Below are 19,977 nucleotides of genomic sequence, written 5' to 3' on the forward strand. Positions count from 1 at the left end.
TTGGCAGCTGCTTTGGTTCCCTTAGGACAGGCAGGGATGACTAGAAGATGTGGGATACCTCGGCCATGTCTACTTTCTCTTGGTCAGACTGCTGCCAGAGGTTTTAAATATCACAAATATCAAGACATTGTCTCTAGAACAGCTGGATTATCATGCTTTTTTAACACCCCAGTGTTTTTGTCTTCTGGTGGGGCTGGTCCATGCCATTCATGGCATAACTTGAAGCTCCCATAACATGGCCTCTGCTCTGGAGCAAGGCTGGAAGTGCAATTGCGCGTCCTGTCATGAAAGAGGGTGTGAAAACAACCTGGGATCAGCCCAAAAGCAATCCCACCACAGAGCAGCTCATGAACCCATCCCTGCTGTGGGTCCTTCCTGGGATGGGAGCACATCCAGCTCCATGTGGAGAGCCCCCTGACAAGGAACACCTCAGGGTGGCTTCTATGAAGAGATTCCTGCAAACCTGTTTCACAAAGTTATGGAATCATAGAATCCCAGAATGGTTTGGGTTGGAAGGGAGCTTCAAGACCACCTGTTTCCAGCCCCCTGCCACGGGCAGGGACACCTTCCACTATCCCAGGTTGCTCCAAGCCCCATCCAACCTGGCCTTGAACACTTCCAGGGATGGGGCAGCCACAGCTTCTCTGGGCAGCCTGTGCCAGGGCCGCACTCACCTCACAGGGAAGAATTTCTTCCTAACATCTTATCAAAACCTCCCCTCTGCCAGTTTAAAGTCCACCAAGTAAAACACAAATCTGTAAGAGGAGAATAAATCTCTGCAGACCAGTGCCCAGAACTCTGTTACAAAAGGGTTGCTGAGGTACCTCTCAGTGCCTCTCACAGTGAGTGGGTGACAGCCACATTTCTGTAGGTGATAACACACAACACTGATGCTGCTCTTAATGATTTACAGGAATTGCTGAAATAGGAGGGAAATATAATTTACTTCTTGACAATTGACAGCAAATCAGACTTAAATTGTCCTAGATGCAAGTAGACTGGTAGAGAAGCAAGCAAGAATTTTTTGTGTCTTTTCTATATGTTAGGGTTTGGGGGTTTTTTGTCTCTTGCAAAGCTAAGTAGCAAATTCTCTCTCTTCTCTTCCATTATTTCCTACTTAATTCTAGGTTCCAGTTTTGGCCTTGAGCAGTAACAGTGTTATCAGAGAGCAGTGCCTTGGACTCATGGAGGCGCTCAGAAAATATTGGTGCCATCTTCCATAAAACATTTTAAACACATGCTATTTGTTTTTAGTCTCCCTTCTGGTTTTACACCCTACAAAGAGGACATTTAATATGTACAATAGAATTAATAGGCATGCAATGTAAGCAGGACTTACGTTCAAAATACACTTCCACAAAACAAAGGAGCAGCTGTGAAAATGTAGAGTCTGCTGAAAATTTTCTACTTGGGTATCACATTTGCTAAAAGATTTACTCTGCAAAGTTTTATCTAATTTCCCATTCATTCAATTAAGGGGAGAGATAAATTCCCAGATCCCAAGAGATTAGGGGAAACTATGTTTAGCTCCCCCCTTGCACTTACGATCAAGACCATGTTCAGTTTCATGATTATCACTCTCAAGCTTGTGCTTATAGGCTCTGTGCTGCTGATAGATGAACACCTCCATCTTCCCCCCAAACCAGAGGGATTTGGAAGTGCTCAGGATGGCAAAGATCTCTCCAGATCAGGAGGATTCAAACCACATGGGACAAAATACCCCATTCAGCAAGGCTACAGCAACTTAGGATTGGGTTTTGGGCAACCTAAACCTAGGAGTAGGTGTCCCTGCCCATGGCAGGGGGGTTGGAACTTTGGAACTAGATGGTCTTTATGGTTCCTTTAAACCCAAACCATGCTAGGGCTGTACGGTTCTATGAATGGTCTTTCAGCTTTTCAGGGAGGAATGGGCAAAGCTCATGGGTTGCCAGGTGAAACAGTTCAGAGCAAGAAGAAAACACCCACCAAAATCTCTTAGAAATTAATGAAGTGATAAAGCTGAGGAAAACCAATCAAGTGAAATTAGTCATTTTTGTGCTGGTATTTGTGTCTCGTATCCTTTATCAACTTGCCTAAGCAAAGGCAGCAATATTTTTTGAACAAAATCAGAAACACTTACCAATGTTTTGTTGAAAATCAGTCCAGAATTCTGCTTTTAGTCTTTGGGGTAGTTATTCTGGAGTCAGCTATCCATTTAAAGGTAAACTATGGATCTTGTGGGTGACAAATGGGTAGAAAGGTTGAGCATGGACACACTCATCCCAAAAAACACTGAGCTCTGAAGGAGATTCCTGGCCATCTTATGCATTAGGAGAAGGCACAGCTGAAGTGTTCCTATGTCCCACCACACAGTCAGTGGTTGGGAGTTGTTGGCAGCACCAACAAAGAGCTGCTCTGACTTTATGAACTAAATGTAACAATGATTCTGGGTTGCAAGAGTTTTTCAGGCTATTTACACCTCCCATGCTTCTATGGGTAATGGGGATGGGCAATTCCAGCACCCCACAGACCAAACAGAAATTGAATTTCCTGTAGTCCTGGTAGGCAAGGTGTCCTCAGACCCTCTTGTTCCAAGCACCAATGAACAGCAGGACTGTAGAGCAGCAGCTCCTTTATTCATTCAAGGCAAGGCATCTGGCAGCAGGTTTGATGAGACCATTACCTCTCACATTGATCTGCATTGTCTCAGTAAGTTCTTCTTTTCATCTGTTTGGTGTCTCTAAACTTCTGCTTGGATTGAAAATTGAGGATAAAAAAATCTTGTTGGTGAGGGTTTTTTCCCTTTAAAAGCACAATAATCCACAAATAATCTGTAGCAACTGTGATATTTCTCCTCCTGCTGCTGCATCTACCACTGTAATTGGAATTGAACCTCTGTTGCTACCTTGATGGAGAACTAATTTCCAAAAACATCCTCAGGTATGGAGAAGTTTGCAGATTTGAGCCTCAGATAACAAACATGGTTGTTTAACAAGCACTAATATAAAATGTAAGTTCCTTCATGTTTCAAAGCAGGAAAACTTCAGGACACTAAACAGACTTTCTTGGATTTTGATGTCTGTAAAAAAACCAAAGAAAACAAGGCAAATGTTGGAAAAGACCAAAGATATTATTCTAAATGTTACCAGAAATTTCTGATTAAACATTTGTGAATACACTGCCTGTTTTAATAAGCTTGAAAACATCATCACCAATTAACAGAATGATGCTGCATAGTCAAGGAAGGGTAATTGTGCTCATTATATTGCCAGAGATGCAGCTGATCAAAAAGGAAAACACTGTTTTCCCTGAAGTTCCTTTGCAGTCTTTAGGTGGAATCAGCACTGAGTTCACAGGCACTAATCAGCCAAAGGGCTTCACACAGGAGCTGCTCACCAACCATTAAGACTAGTGGAAGGTCTCCCACTGGATATGTGTATCTCCTTTTCCAAGGCTATCCATGTTTTTTTGCCATTTCACCTGAAATAGCCACGTTTATCCCTCAAGAAGCAACACCAGCCTCTGGTCATTCTGCATTGTGGAGGGGAAGTGTTGAGGGGCAGCAGGGGGCACGGACATGTCTGCAAACTGCTTTTTGGAGGCAAAATATCCCTGTGAATTTACTTGGAAAGATGAATATGATGGAACCCTGTTACTACAAAAAGTGAAAAAGCTATTTATTTTTCTACAGTGACATAATTATAGTCACCCAAGAATGTGAGAGAGGCAATGTCTGCAGGCAGACGGTAAAAGTTCAGCTGACATACCTGAAAATAGGACAAACCATTTTCACAACAAAAATTGTCGTTTTTCTAATCCAAAGCTGGGATTCTCAAGTTTGGCTTTCCCACTACTGTCTCTTTCCAGGATGGGACAAACTCTCTGGACCACCCTGAAAAATTGCAACTCCCTCTACAACCAAAGGTCACATGCAACCCGTCAGTGGTGACTCTATAAAGTAATTGCTGGCTTTGTTTGGGCCTTGCTCTGCATATGAACAAGCACTTCACCCATTCCCCTCACCCTGGCCTCTCATTTCCATAATTACCTGCATTTATTGCTTACTGTGAATATGATGCATTTAATGCCTCAATTTATTCAAACAGGGCCTGCAGCTGTAGGTGCTGCGCTGCACCTACAGGTTTCTTTAATGGATTGGTGCTTTCTTATCCAGTGTAACCAAGCATCAGTTCCCTCCAGGGATACACAACAGCCTCTCCTCCAAACCAGCAAACTGTTGCTTATGACAATATTGCTTAGTGAAGTCTATTTTTTAAGAAATGTGGGCCAATATAGTGCCTGCACCCACATTTTCAACAGAAAGCCCCGTGGGTTTGAAATACAGCTCATATTTAACCAACTTCCAGTGCCATGTCTTTTAAAGCTCTGTTTCTGAAAAAGATTTTCTTTGTCTCAGAAAAAAGAAAGTTGCTCCTTCTGCAAAACTGATTTTTTAATTTATAGAGAACCTTTTAAGTTTTTAAGCTTTGTGGGGAAGTGTTCTGCATGAGAGCCACATGTGCAAGCATGCAGTGCAATTTTTAATATTTCATGAAGGTACAGAGAGAAGACAAAAAAGGGATTGCGACGAGGTTCAGCACCAAACTCAATTCTGCATCTCAGCAATAATTCACCAATGTAGTTCCATCAAGGACTCACATCAGCTCAGTCTGGAGAAAGAAAGTTCAAGGAAAAGGCTCTGAGCCTTTAAGCACAGATTCCTTCCCTGAAGAGTCAGGAGGCAGCAATTAAACTCAGTTACATCGGGGTGAACGTGCCCTCCCCGTGCCCAGCTCAGGGACCACACACGCGCCCGGCGACTCTCGGGGGGTGAAATGTGTCCTGCTCTGGCCGGGTCAGTTATAGCCAGCAACTCTTTGAGGTTTTGGCTTAAAGGTGCAGCCCTGTGAAATCCTCGGGGAGACAATCCTACCCCAAGTTGGCTGTCCTGATGAAGTTGCCCCTTTTGGAGGACGCGGGACATCGACCCAATTTGCACAGACCCTCGTCATTAGCATAGACCCATTTCAAGAGAGGTCTTTGAACACCAGTTGCCTCCAAATTCCATTACCTCTCTCCCTGCTGGGTTTTGTGCTTTAAGTATCAGGCAGGGGTTAGGAGAAGAAAAGAAAAAGAAAAAAACCCAGTAAGTGAAATCCTAAGCCCAAATAATTAGACGTGTTGTGGTTAGTTCTCTAAACTCTTACTTATTGCTTTTTCTCCGTTTGACAGAATATAATCTGCTTTTTTTTTTTTTTCTTTGACACACAGGTCAGTTAATCCAGAGGTTCCTAAGTCTGAATGAGACAGAGAGAGCCAGGCAAACACCAACTTTTTATGTGTTTGTCACAGCACTTCATCTTTGTGTGCAGCCTCATCTGAGGTACAAGCAAATTTCAGAGTCATCCTTGCTTGCAGGTACTCTGAGAATCAAACTTCAGTTGGAGAGGGAAAAACAAGCAGGATGTCTTTGCTGTCTGGCAGATAAGCTTAAGAGTAACAATAATATCTCATCCTTTGAGAGGGAGGCTTGGGGTTGCTGGATAATTTTAAGAGGAAAACTGCTCATAGAAAAATGCTGTGTGGACAGAAGAGAGTTTTAGCTCTACACTGAAAGGTAGCAGACATTTTTATTTTCATCCAGAGGTAAAGATCCAGCCCTGGCCTGGCATGGGGGGCACTCATTTCTTTTGAAAATTAGATTGTGAGTGCAGGACAACTGAGGGAGTCCTGCTGGTTTGATTGCTCAAAGATTTTTTGTTTCTTTGTGTTCAGAAGCGAATATTGAATCTTGTTGTCTAGAAAATAGAAGGGGAAAAGGTTATTTCTGCTAAATATCCAACACCTGGATGCACTCCACCATCATTAGTCTCCACAAGTGAGAGTACCAGCATTCAATGCCTGTAAAAACTTATTTGAAGGTAGGACATAGCAGCCAAAGCCAGCAGAGTTTCCACACATGGAGTAAAGTTCTGCTGTTATGGGATCTTCAGCTGAAATTCACTCTGATCAGGCCACAGCATGACCTACAGCAGGTGAACTCACCACGGGGCTGCACTTGCAGAGCTGTTCTCTCTTCACTCCTTTTCTTTTCTGTTGGCTGTATTGGTTGGGTTTTCTTCAGAAAGAGAATTCTTACTTGGAGTGATTTGTGTAAAAAAGAAAGTCAGGTTGAAAAATACACATGGAGTAGAAAGGAGTGAGGTCTGTGGTGCTCATTTCTTCTCCAGGGATCCAATTTTGTCCTGGCTTTCGAGGAAGCTCTATCTTCTGCAGGGCCAGGAGTTGGACTGGATCCTGGTGTGTCCCTTCCAACTCAGGACATTCTGTGATCTCCCTCCCGAATTACACAGGGCTCCATGATTCAGAGGAGCAAAATTCTTGAGGATAGACCTTAGAGGTCCTTGAATGGTATATTTTTCACCTTTTCCATGGCTTGTTAGATCTTGTCAACAAAGAATAGACTACAAACTGGATTTTAAATTCTCTGAAAAGCCACTTGAAGGGCATTTGGGACAATGCAAGGTGACGTTACCTGATGGCATTTCCTACCAGCTGCAGTTTTCCAAAAGCTGATGGCTTTCTACACAATTCTCTCAGAGTGCTGCGGTTTTCCTGCAAAATGACAAAATACTGCAGGGACAAGGTGAGGTCACCACCAGAGGAGACAGGACAGAGTCTGTGAGCTGGAAGGAAACAACAGAGGATATTACTGGCACATGCTGCTGTGGATGAGATTACTGTCAGGGAAGACTGAGCTGAATTGACACCTTCAACAAAAAAAGAGACAGTGCTACAGCTACACAGTCTTTGAAATCCTTTCCTGTGAGCAGCAGCATTACCTCTGCCTCACTAAGATTCGGCTTCAATGAGCTCTTCTCCCTCCGTGAGGCTGTCCTGATGTGAGGGATGTAGCTCAGTGTGGGGGCAAATGGGAAAGGCTGTGTGTGTTATCTGAGCTGCTGGCACTCCAAGTGATGTTGCCTAATCAGGTTATCTTTAGGTTCCACGGAGATGCTAAAAGAGGCTGGAGAGGAGCGGATCTATGGGAGACTCCACGAACAAAGGACTTGGAGGCGCGGCTTTATTTAGTCCGTTTTAGGATTTCGTCCTGCAGCCCTGACACCTGTTTGCCATGAGAAGCCAAACCCACATGGTCTCCAAGATCAAAACCAGGTGATGGGGTTGTTAGTTGGTGTTTGGCTCAATCCAGAGCCTGCTTAGGAGCGGGAGCTCAGCCCATGGGAGGCACTAAGCTGGGACTGATCTCCTACGAGGCGGGAGGTTTCCTTCATATCTGTGGGATGGAAATGGCATGGACTGGATTAAGACAACTTTGGGGGACAGGGGGGAAGGAGGGATTTTTTACATCATCCAGAACTTCTCAGGTGCAGCTGCACTGCTCCCTGGGAGCAAGGACCAGCTGTGGGCTAGTGAGTACAAGTCATTTTGTTTCCAAAAACCACAGATATGAAAAGCAGCTCTGCTAATTCAGTGCAACTTGAATTAAGGCTCCTACAACAATGCCGTGTGGAGCCTGCTTTCTTTAGTGTTTTGACAGCCATTTTGCACACACTTTATGACCATAGTTCCTCAGGGTGGAAAAGCCAGCCACCAGGCTTTAGTCCAGCTTTTTCTTTTGGTGAGAACTGCGAGCCTGGGTGGGGATCAGAACATAATTCTGCAGATTATTCGGAAGTGTCACCCTGCTCAGGTGCACCTTCTCATGTCATTATCAATGTCCACAAAACACTTTGTGGACATGCTTTGAAATGGATTTGAAAAGCATTCCCTACCTTAAAATAGTAGAATTTCACCCAGGAATATGTAGATTTCAATAGTTCACATCAACAGAGTGTGAGCTTGCTAATAATAAGTACAAGAAACATGATGGAAGAGAAACATGACAAAACTCCAGCAACAAAAATTGTGAGGATTCATCTTCTCAAACAGGGATTCATGTTTGCAATTCCCATGGATATTACCAGGAGCTGTGGATATAAATCCAGACACATCAAGAGGGGAATATAACCCCTGGAGGTTTGGAATTAAAGGCATTCTGAGGGGTGCAGAGTCTCATCTTAAGACACAGAGTCACTGTGTGCATCTAAATCCCTGTACACCGGGATGTGGAGGTGTTGGGATCACAGTAATAACAGGGATGATGCAGCTTCTTTGGGGCTTTTGAAATAGGCTGGCACAGGCACGTCTTCCCAAATTAGTGATTTGAAATTGCAGGTGGCTGCTGCTTTCAGTTTTCATCCACCCTGTAACCCTGGAGATGATTTCACTAATACAGCACTTCCCAAATGTTTAGACCCCAGGTGTGCAACAGTGTTCTTATTGATGAGATTTAAATTCTACTTTTTTTTTTTGCACTCCTTATGATGGGAACAAAGATAACTGCATCGGGTCATATCTTTCATTATCACACAATCTTCCTTTCTTCCTTGCATTATTGGTGATGGGTTTAATTTGTTTTACAATGAATTTGCTGAGACTGTACATGTATTTGTGTACAGGGTATGCCCTTACCTTGAACCAGGACAGCAGCTTCTCTCTCAATTCATGTGTACACACTGTCTCCATGTGCATACTTGCTCCTGCAGCCATTATTTTATCAGTGAGTTTTAAACTGTGTTATTAATTTGGTTTTGTGGGGGTTTTTTGTAGTGCTCATCTACACAGACTCATCATAGAATAGCTCAGGTTGGAAAAGACCTCTAAGATCACCAAGTCCAACCACTCCCCCAGCACGGCCAAGGTCACCACTTACCCATGTCCCCAAGTGCCACATCCACATTTCTTTTAAATACCTCCAGGAATGGTGATTTCACCACTTTCCTGGGCAGCCTGTGCCAGTGCTTGACAACCCTTTACATGAAATTTTCTCTAATATCCAATCTAAACCTCCCTGGTGCAACTTAAGGCCATTTCACCTTGTCCTGCTGCTCGTTACTAGGGAGAAGAGACTGACCCCTACCTGGCTACAACCTCCTTTCATAGAGATGTAGAGAGTGACAAAGTCTCACTTGAGCCTGTTTTTCTCCAGGCTAAACAGCCCCAGCTCCCTCAGGATTGTTCCTTTATTCTGTCTTTCCAAGCTTTGGGCATTGTCCCTGGACCACCAGAAGATTTGAGGTTACTCTTGTCCCCATTCAGATGCCTGAAGTTTCCTTGTCTAATGAGGGACAGCAGGCAATATTTTGGTAGGAGGGTGATCCATCTGTATCAGGGCACACACACACTACACAGGTACTTCCATCAGAGCCAGCTCTCCTAAGAGATTTTAAGTCAGTGAGGAGAAACAGGCACAATTTAATTTAATTCAGTCCCAGAACATCAGATGAACAGCATCCTAAAAGCATCTGTTCATTCTCTGTGAACTCTTGCAACAAGGAAAGTCAGAGTGATACAGGAAAGTGCCTCATGGTCACCAGGTCCTCTATATTTATCTGCTCAGTTTCCTAAGTGAAGGATTTTTTTTTTTACTGTATGGAGAATTATGGAGGTTCAGGGAGTTGTGCAGATTTTCCTTTAAGTTTTGCTCAGGTCTACCAACAATTAAAGGTTTTGAGGTGAGAATCCCAGGATAAAGTGCTGTGTCCTGAGCTGTTCATAAGTTATATGGGACTCACACAACATTTGCCTCTAGTATAAAATCTCTGAAGTCTACAGACAAATAAATACAGCATGAATTAAATGTAGATTTACTGTCCACCATGTGCTTTGCAACAAGCAGCAAAACAGACAGTCCCCTCCTAAAAGGACTGCAGGATGGCAGACCAAAGCGCAGCACCCTGGAAGTGGAATAAATCCATCCCTAATCACTACCAAAGTCCTGAGTTTGCAGGAGATATTTCCCTTATCAAGACCTGTAGTTGGATTTGCTGATATGGGTAATTTCCCAGGCGTTTGCTTGCCAGGGAAAGGGGGAAACTGTGTCCTGGAGGATGAAGAGCTGTGACCCAGCGACAAAGTAAGTGTAGGGAAAGGTCTGCCTATACAGCAAAATGTTACAGCAATTGTAATTCCTGAAAACGCCAGGGAGCTGCATTCACAGGACTCTTCCAGCTGCACGTCCCTGTGTCTTACGTGACACCCCTCCACCTGCACCAGCTGCAACCTGTGCCTTTATGGAAATAACCCCAAAGTGGGTTCAGTAAGAGAAAGAGACCAGAAAAAGGCACTGTCGCTGTTCAGGTTTGCTATCACATCAACACACGCCGTATTTCAGAAAATAAAACATGAGCTATGGAATATAATAGTTTGATTTTTCTTCCTATTTCTGAATGAGTTACTCTCCTAGTTATTCCTCTGTCATTTTTACTGCCAAGGAAAAGCCTGAATTTGCATTTTCCTCAAATAAGAACCCACTGAGCACAAATTTCCTATGTAACCCTTGAAACACTGCGGAGTGAATTCACATTTTATTTTGTTTCTTTTTTTTTTCAAGTACTGAAACTGGAAACTTGGCCTTGGGAGTCCCACTCAGCCACTGCTGGCAGAGAAGCACTGCTGGGTGACATCTGTCATCAGCCACGGCTGAGCTCAAATATTCAGTTCCTAGCAGCAAGATGTGCTTTAAAGAAACAAACAAAACAAGGAAAAATCCTTCAAAGAATTCTCCAATAGCAGTTCCAAGCAGAAGTGAATTTGAGAAAATTTTATTTATTTTTTCAGCCACTCCCCCAACAGAAAAATTTTCATCAAGTATCACATGAACTGAGCTCTGCTCAGATTAGTTGGAATTGCAATGTGAAAAATGTCAGGCAGCAATTCTGGTCTATTTGTGGTTTGGAGCACTTGTCCAGACAGGGGATTTTAGGTGGTACTTAAATCAAGAGAAAACACTTGATAGAAACATGGATTTTGACACCTAAAGACAGATGTATGAAGAAGCAATACCTCAAAAACTCAGCCTGGGAAATTCTAGAAATAAGGTAAATATTTTTAATACTGAAACTAATTAACTCCAGTGACAGAAATTCAGCAAACTGGGGGACCGTCTAGCTCTCGAGGTCTTCAAATCAGGAATGGACTTTTTAACATCACAGAATGGTGAACTTCAGTCTGCTTTTTAAATTAATAGAAAGATCCAGTGTGGGATATGCAGTTTGTCAGTGTAAGGACCACCCAGACTTAAAATGATGACTCCATGAAATCAAAGGGGTGCACAGGGCTCTGCCACTGCCTTATGAGATGGACCAGTTTGTCCCACAACTCTAAAGCTGGGCTCAAAGATTGTTTAAGGACTGGACTTGTTTTAGGCTGAACCTGAAGCTCTTGGGAAGCTCTCTACCCCAGAAGGACAGATGATATATTAGGTAAGAAAGGCTTCAGCCTTTTCTGTAGAACCTCACAGCCCCATAAATACATCTGTTTAAACATTTTCCCACCCAACCCTACAGAATTTAGGATACACAAGTTCCCTTCTTGATCCACCTTAAGCCTGTTATGGGATCCCACGCTGCTTCTGCAGTTCTCTTCCCCTCTCCCCCAAACCAAAATTACTTGGCTGTTTATTTATTTATTTCTAGTGGAAGGTGTCCCTGCCCATGGAAGGAGGGCTGGAACTTGATGATTTCTGAGGTCCCTTCCAACCCAAATCATTCTATGCCTGGATATGGAAGCTCTGGGAGACAGGGCTCTGCCCCTGCCTTGTTGCAAAATTTGTCCTAATAACACTTCTAAATAAATAAAAGCATGAAAGCATTTCCATCACAGCTTACTCTTGCATGTGTTCTAAATGTAACAAAAACAAAAACAAACAAACAGAAGGGAAAAAAAGGGAAGACTACCTTCCCCTCTTTGGATCCTACAGCATCCCCAAAAGTGAAGTAAAAAACCTGATTAGAAGGCAACAAAATCCTTCCCAGAGAGGACAAAAACCTTGCTGTATTTTAAAAATGGTACAAACCCGCTGTGGGTGAGAGCGCAAGTGTTGACATGAGTGTGTTAGGTTGAGGTTTAGAACATCATTATTTGCTCTTATTTACCAAATGTCTTACCCACCATATTATCTGCCTTTTCAGATGTGTACTGCTTTTGATTTTTAATTGGTCTTATTTACCAAATGTCTTACTCATTAGACTATCTACCTTTTCAGATGTGTCCCCGCTTTGAATTCGCTGTGAGGAGAACCAACACATCAAACCAGCAGCACACGAGGCTTTCTCAGCATCCTGCTGCCTTTGACAGTGTCCAGCACCTCGTTTTATCGCTCTGCTGGTTTCACAAATTGACCTTTCTCCCTTCCCTGCTCTGTGATTCAACCTGGGCAACAGGTAGGAAGATTATGGAGGCATTGACCATGATGGGGCTGAGCCAGAGACCCAGAGGCTCTGTTTCCTCCGTACTCTGCTGTCGTGTCTTTCTGAATTATCACCCTTTTGCAAGAACAACTTCAGCACCCAAAGCTGCTTGTAACACTGCACTGCTTTGTTTTCCTCACTTGTGGCAAACTGGTCTCATTCCCCACATTTCTGAGGCATGAAGTCCACAGCAGAGCAACAGAAGCCCCCAGGGGTCTTTAGTCACTCATGGCTAAGTAAGTTCTTAATCTCCTGCTGGAGGAGATGCTCACAAGGGGCTTTTTGTGGCAGTGCTAAAACATGGTTCAAACAACCCAGAGAAGATGAGGGAGCCCATTACGGGCTGGAGTGTCAGGGGCTGTCTCTGGAGCTGGATAACCCTCAGCATCTCCACAGGAACCCAGTGTGATGTTCCCAAGCAATTCCCAGCAAGGCAGGGCAGAACAGATGCCTCTCACAGGCGCCCACCAGACTGGAATCCCACAGTGTGGACACCAGTGACAGCAATGAGGGGCAAAACCCCATCAGCTGTGGGATATTTCACATTTAATCACGGCTTTCTGAGTATTCTTCACCTCTCATGGATCTGAATTTGCAATTAAAGGTCCTGAAGTTGGGCACAAATATGACAATTAATTGTGCAGTAGGTTGGAGGTTGAATTTTTTGTTTCCTTGTACAATAAAATCCATTTTCCACTGAATAAATCCCAGCTGTTTGCACTGAGTGCTTAAGAACCCGCTAACACTTAATCTAAGAGCCATCTCCAAGTGATAGTTTGCCTCAGACCTTCTGGTTGCTGAAATTCTAGTCCACAAAGGATGTAGTTTCCTAGAAAGGATGTGATTTTTTTAAAGGAATCACAGTGCATTCTTATGGAAATGAAACAAAAATTATAACAATTTAAAAATGCATAGAAATTGTCAAGAATTAAAATTATATAATTATTATATTTTCCAGAGTTTTTTCATTATGCTTGTGTAGAGCTCAATGCACTACAAGCCTCTTCATCGTTTCATATCTCTGGAACTAGCAAACTAGTATCAGCAAAATGTTTAGTTTAATATTAATTTTAATATTTAATATTAATATTAAATAATATTAAATAAATGTAATGTTTAATATTAAATACCTTTAATATTACTAAAAATACTATTTAAAAAATACGACTGAAAATATTATTTTTAGTATCAACAAGTAATTTTTAATAAACATTAGTAATTCTTTAGTAAATATCAGTGAATTTTAATATTGCTAAACACAAACTAGTAAGTTTTAATACTATTTAAAAAAACTACTATTTAAAAAATTCTCTTGCCCTATGCAAGCGAATGTTACCAACCATACAAAAGAAAATCAGTAGCAAATACTAGTGGTTTATCTTTTATAATATTTCAAATTATTCTCTTTTACAAAATATTTGCTTCATTTACAGCTTGAAACAGGCAGGCTGAATTTTAATGCGCTTTGCCCTCGTGTTGTTTCATCTCATAAAAATGTCCTCAGCTCACGACAAACACCATGATGAAAACTGATGGCTTGAGATGAAAACTGATGGCTTGAGATGCAAACTTTGACCCACAGCGACGGCCCACTATGGCACCAGCCGGGGAAAATTCCAAGCAAAACCCTTCCTGACAATGAGCACTAAAGGAACAGCATTCCAGGGAGGAACTCACACTCGAGGCTGACAACTCAGCGAGAGATTAAAAAGGAGAGAGTGAATTTTTAATGACCTGGAATGCTCTGGAAGATGCACCTGATGTAAGCACCAAGAGTTTACAATAAGGAATGGGAACCTGGTGGAGCCCAAATGCTCGTGAAGCTCTAATGAAGAGAAAAAATTAAGTAATGTTGTACTGCTCCTTCATTGCATATGTTGATTTTAATTATGTCTGGGGCAAATTTAAGAAGGAAAACTTTGGTTGAGCTTCTCTCTGTGTTCTGAACACTTTTTCTGGGATGATGATTTCTGCTCAGTTATCCTCTCCAACCCCTTTTGCTTTGACACCATAGAATCCCAGAATGGTTTGGGTTGGAAGGGACATTAAAGATCATCCCATTCCACCCCCTGCCATGAGCAGAGACACCTTCCACTATCCCAGGTTGCTCCAAGCCCCATCCAGCCTGGCCTCCAGCACCATCAGAGCTGTATCTATTCCCCTTTAAATAAATTTAGACTCTCAGTGCTGTCTATCCACACCACCAGTGCAGGGCCTGGCCTTGGATCTTGTCCCCTTAATTACACAAAGTGTGACTTCAACAGGTGCCTGATAAATAAAGGAAAAGAGAACAAGGACTGTGTTTCCCTCAGCAGATCCAGAAGTTGCACCTTAGAGGGTCACAGCTCTGCTGAACTCTTGTCCCATTAATTTGCCTTTCCTTACCAGGAACTTGAACAGGATTTCCTGCACCTATTGAGCCACTTGCTGGAGTCCTTCACCCAAAGGCAGGAAGATGACAATTTTTTGAAGTCAGGAACCAGAAGGAGCCCACCTGACCTCCAGCAGAGCCAGTGCAAAATTCCCTGACTTGGCATCCAGAGTCCTCATCCATCCCTGCCAAACCAGACCCCACACATCTGTCCCACCTAACGGGGATGCTGCAACTCACATTTTAATCTCACTTTTCTAAAAACCCAGATGTCTCTGCAGCTCAGAGCAGAAGCTGAAGGTGTTTTGTAGGGCTGAAGACCGATGGTGTTGTAACAATCAAAAGCACCAAGACCCCGACATCTCAGAGAGGGCACCACTGACCTGCCCAAGGGCTCTAGATGGATTATTAAGGTTTCTTGTGGACATTTGACCATGAAGGTACTTGGCTTTTCTTCCCACTACCAGCTTCTTCCCTAAGCCCTAGCATTTATTGAACTCTCTTTTCTTACAAGGAAAGAAAAAGAAAAAAAAAAAAAAGAAAAAGAGGAAAAATTGTACAAAAAAGTAAATCCTGCTTTTGTTCTGGATAAAACTAGGTCAGCATTTTCCATCCCCACTGTCAGTTTTCTGCAGTGTGTTTCAGACAAAGCATCATCATTCCAGCAAAAGGTATTTATAAAGTGAGCTTTGACAAAACAATTGTATTTTTTTTTCTTATTCCAGAAAGGCTTTGGCATCTGTCACTGCCAGGAAAGATTTAAGATCTAGGTAGAATTTTCATCTCTCAGAATAACTTGGCCTATATTGACTAGAGCTAATAGATCTGATGTTTTAAAACCCCTTGTGCAGCAAAGCACTGTAAATTACAGATGTTTAGAAATTTCCCTCCTCCATGGAAAATTTACACTGTGAAAGTATAAATGTTCCCAGGATTTATTTTCACCTGGCACCCCCACAACCCCCCCAGTTCTTTTGACTCAGAGACAAGAATATAGTACCACAAGGAAGCTGGAAGATGCCAAAAATAGTACCCCATGGGACAAGGAGGATGCCAAGAACACAGACTACTGTGGACAGGGGGCATGGCAGAGGTTTAGCTCAAAGAAATAAGAGAGAATTTTCAGCAGAAATGGGGAAAAAGACAATTTTTTTTCAGTTCTTCTTAATTTTCAACCAATTGGTAAACCCAGACCCTCTTCCACCCACATTTCAGTGCAATTAGTCACAGAAAAAAAGAAAAATAGCGACATTTGAAATTTAAAACTAAAGAGAAAAATATCTGTAATTTTCTTGCCATCTTTTTCAACATGCACATAATCAGGGCTAGTTAAGGCTTATCATGCACACACAGAATATTCACTCCAGGGCATTTACTCCATTGTGGGGACACATAACCCACTGCAAAGGCAATGTCTCCACTTACCCCACTCTTCCCTCTTCATTAGGAATGTGCTGTGACCAGGAATATCAGAGCTCCTTACCTGTCCAACGAAAGAGGATTTGGAAGTATAAGGTGCAGCTGGGGCAGACACTTAGCATCAGTTCTCCGGTCAGATCACCCCTTAAAAACAAATATATGAGAGAATCATTCCCTGTTGATACGTAAAATAGGCACAGAAGGTCTTCATCAGGGACAGACACAACAAGAAAAGGACTGAAAGGCCCAGAGCCCACTTAGAGCCTGATGTCTCATTAATGAAATGGGGATACAGGACTGAGCAGCAAGATGGGAAGTGCTGGAAAGCAGAGACATGCACGAGGGAGAAGCACAGGAAAAAGAAGAGATGGATGAAAGATCACAGGGCTGAAGTCAAGGGGTTTATCTGTAGAACCATCAGTGAAGGCATCACCGTCAGGTCTGAATTTTCACCAAGGTTCTTGGATAGAGTCAGAGGAGATGGAGAGAGAGAGGACATGCTGAGGGAATTTCAGGACATCCCACAGCTCTGGAGACCAGGCTGGAGCCAAGATAGAACCACAAACTAGTTAATCCCAAAAACTTCAAGTGAACTGTCCTAAGCCAAACCAGAAAGCATTCCTGCAGCTCTCTAATAGCTCAGCACTGCTCACAGTAGCCATGGCACATCCAGCAGAAGAGGGAAGTTAGTCACTAAATCAATATTATGTCAAATCCCGAGTCCACCTGAGTCTGATTCACCTCAGAAACGCAGTTCCCATGTCTTCAAACAGAGCCAAAGTCTTTACAGGAAAAAAAGTCTTTGCTTCCCTGGGCGTTGTGAGCAAGTAAATAAGTCTAACAAAATCCAAACACAATTTGGCAGGATATAACACTTGTTGGAGATAATCCTACCTGCTGAAATTTCCTTTTAACCTCAGTGAAGAGTCTGGTAGATGCTAAGTATAATCAGGACAGATACCAATTCTCTCCCACTGGAAAGCAGAGTGAACAGACTTCAAAATATTTTTCTTTCATGTCACATCAGCAAAGGAAAAGTTTTAGAAATAGCTACTTTGGGCTTTTTCTCCTGAAAAGTAACCTAGGTGATTTTGGTCGTGGTAAGTTCCCTATGGTAATAACAACATCACCCTTAATAATATAACATACACGTAACCCTGAGAACGTGAAATTCAGTGTTCTTGGGTACATTGTGCGATTCTTGGGCTGTGCTGGGCAAGGCCAGGAGTTGGACTCAATGATCCTTGTGGGTCCCCTTCAACCCAGGATATTCTACAACTTTATGATTCTATGAATTAAGCCCAAACTTTTCAGGTGATGAAGAAACAGAAGGTTCCAAAGTAGAGGGAATTGCAGATTCCCACAGCAGTAGTTGATCTGATTTCTCCTGGATCCATGATGGGTTGGGAATGATCACAGACAAAGCCGTTGTTGATGGTTTTTGCCAGTTAAAATCCCCTCACTACAACTTCTGCCTTGACACCCAGCTTGAAAATGGCTCTCAGGTACTACAGGATGGAGATGACTGTTGTGGTCCTCTGAAGATGCAAACAGAGAGTCCCAAGACCCCACAAAGACATTTTCTGGAAATGCCCATCATATTATATTAAGTGCTTATTCAACCTCAGTTAAGCTCTGATCATGCACTAACTGCAAATTTTGTTGCAAACCAGTGTGAGTTCCCTGATGATTAAAAGACTGATATTTCTTTTATTAATTATCATTTCTAGCATGGAAGGCTGCAGTGTGATTCCCTCTGCAGAGGCAGGTGCCATCTATATGCTCCTGAAGAAGCATCCCTGGCCTTGGAAAACTTAGAAATCTAAACAGACAGTGCAGACAAAAGAACTACCATTATCTTCCTTTTCCAGATGGGGAACTGAGGCACAGAGAGATTAAGTGACTTGCCAACATCTGTGGAAGAATGGAGGATTAAACCTTGATCTCCTGAGTCCAAGTCTGGTGTTCAGTCACCGGACCAGCCTTCCCGCTCCTGCTAATGTGTTATTGCTCTCATCTGCTCAGTGGTTTTTCCTACCCACTCCTACCTAATCCCTTTTCAAGGTAGCCCTTCAGGGACTGTTACTTATGTGGGTCAGGGCTGGATACAGCCATGCCAGAGAGGGACACACTCTTTTGTCCTTTGGGCAGCACAGGCCCAGCTGGCAGGTGCCATTGCTGGGTGGCATCGCAGGAGCAAGGACTTACAAAGTCATTTCTACTTCCAGGCAGGAAATCCTGCCATGAAATCACTGGGCAGTAGGGAAAGAGGAAGCTGATTGCTGTGGCTCTGGCTGCATCTGCAGTTCCCATCCTAATGAAGCCAAAGAGCCTGTTCATGTAGGAAGAAGGATTGTAAGACAAGATGAAAAACATCTTGAAAGATGAATATTTGGATCTCTGAGCTCTATCAGTATTTATTTCTTGGGCTGCAATACCACCTGCAGGCCCCAGACCAGGGCTGGACGCTGCAGAGAAAAGAGGATCTTACAACCAAAGGGGGCAGGTCCCAGTCCTCAGGCTCCTTCCTGATGGATGGGTTGGGATGATGCCCTGCACACACGACTGGACAGACACACCCCAAGCTGCGTTGTCCAAACAACCCTGTATGGGGAGGCCTGCAAGGAAAATAAGTCTGAAAACAATCTTGGAGGCAAAAAAGCTGCAGGTCCTCCCGAGGAGCCAGGTCACGATGCTATTTCCCTGTTTGCCACAGGTCAGAGCTCTGTGCTCTGCTGAGAGGGGCTGCCCCACTCCCCCAGCCCATGTCCTGAGGGGGCTGAGGACGGGGGTGTCACCGCCAGGCCCTGTCCTCAATGCCTGTCACCCCGATTGCGGTGGGCGAGAGATCACAGGCGAGCGGCGCGATCTGCTCAGGAGGCATCAGATGGCGTCGGAGCAAGGGTAATCCAGTTATTTTTAGAGAAGTTTTTCCACTCGGAGATCATACACACTGCAGATCACAGAAACACATGCAAGCATGAAATTTCATTTTTAAGAATTCTTTTCCCGGGGCTTCCATGTAAAGTGGCAGTGAATGGGAAAAGCTACAATCATGACAAGACAATTATCGAGGGTTTTTTTGCTAAGCATGAAACTTAGGAAAAAGAAAATGTTTAGGGAAAGGGAGAAGAAAAAAAAAAACAAACCAACTCACAAGAAAAGCCTTTTTTGTCCACTTGTCTTGTTCCACTGAAGCAGAATCAGACATCACATCATGTAAGTGATTTTAAAAGAAAAATTGGCTTTAAAGTACCTGAGAAAAATAAGGAAATGTTTGAGTTTGAACTGCTTTTCCTGGTTTGGCTCTTTTGGCGACACAGGGTGTATGCAAATGCGGAAACAGCCAGCACCCTCCTAAATGCTGCAAAACACACACACACACACTTGTGCTTTTAGCGTGAAAGGACTGGGAGACATACATTAGGATTTGTGGGATTATGGTGAGAAAGCAGGAGTGATAACTTTGATGTTCTTTAAAAAATAAATAAATAAAAGGGTGAAAAGAGAAAATGGTGAGTGGTTTTTTCTCTTCTTGGCAAAGCCCCCCAGGAAAGAGCTAGCATGGAAAATGGATCCCCTCTCATCTTCCAGAGAGGCAATTCTTCCCCTTCCAGCCTGAGTTCACCGACATGGCTGTGCGGGGGAGCTCAGATGCCGCGTGTCTGAGCCCTGCTTAGCCTGTGGATAAACACAGAGGTTGGCTTCTACAACAGGCAGCCACGGAAAACTTCTTAAGTAGCAAACATTCCCTGCAAAATAAATAACAATTGTGCATCCAGAAAGGCTAAGACAGAAGCAATTTGGTGCTGGTGAGAAATGTGCGATCGCCGCTGCCACGATGGTCACAGAGCTGGGAATTTAACTCTGGGGGAGGTTTCTAACTTGGTTCTC

At 43.2% G+C, this 19,977-nt stretch overlaps 1 long non-coding RNA gene across 1 annotated transcript; it reads left to right on the forward strand.

Annotated features, from left to right (window-relative positions):
* Positions 1-1,264: 1,264 nt before the first annotated feature.
* Positions 1,265-19,596, forward strand: LOC109144491. Its single transcript, XR_005602110.1, has 4 exons — positions 1,265-7,155; positions 10,436-11,306; positions 12,089-12,266; positions 13,727-19,596. It is a non-coding gene; the product is annotated as an uncharacterized LOC109144491 (long non-coding RNA).
* Positions 19,597-19,977: the final 381 nt, after the last annotated feature.

This window comes from Corvus cornix, chromosome 5 (genome assembly GCF_000738735.6).
Source record: "Corvus cornix cornix isolate S_Up_H32 chromosome 5, ASM73873v5, whole genome shotgun sequence".
NCBI lineage: Eukaryota > Metazoa > Chordata > Aves > Passeriformes > Corvidae > Corvus > Corvus cornix.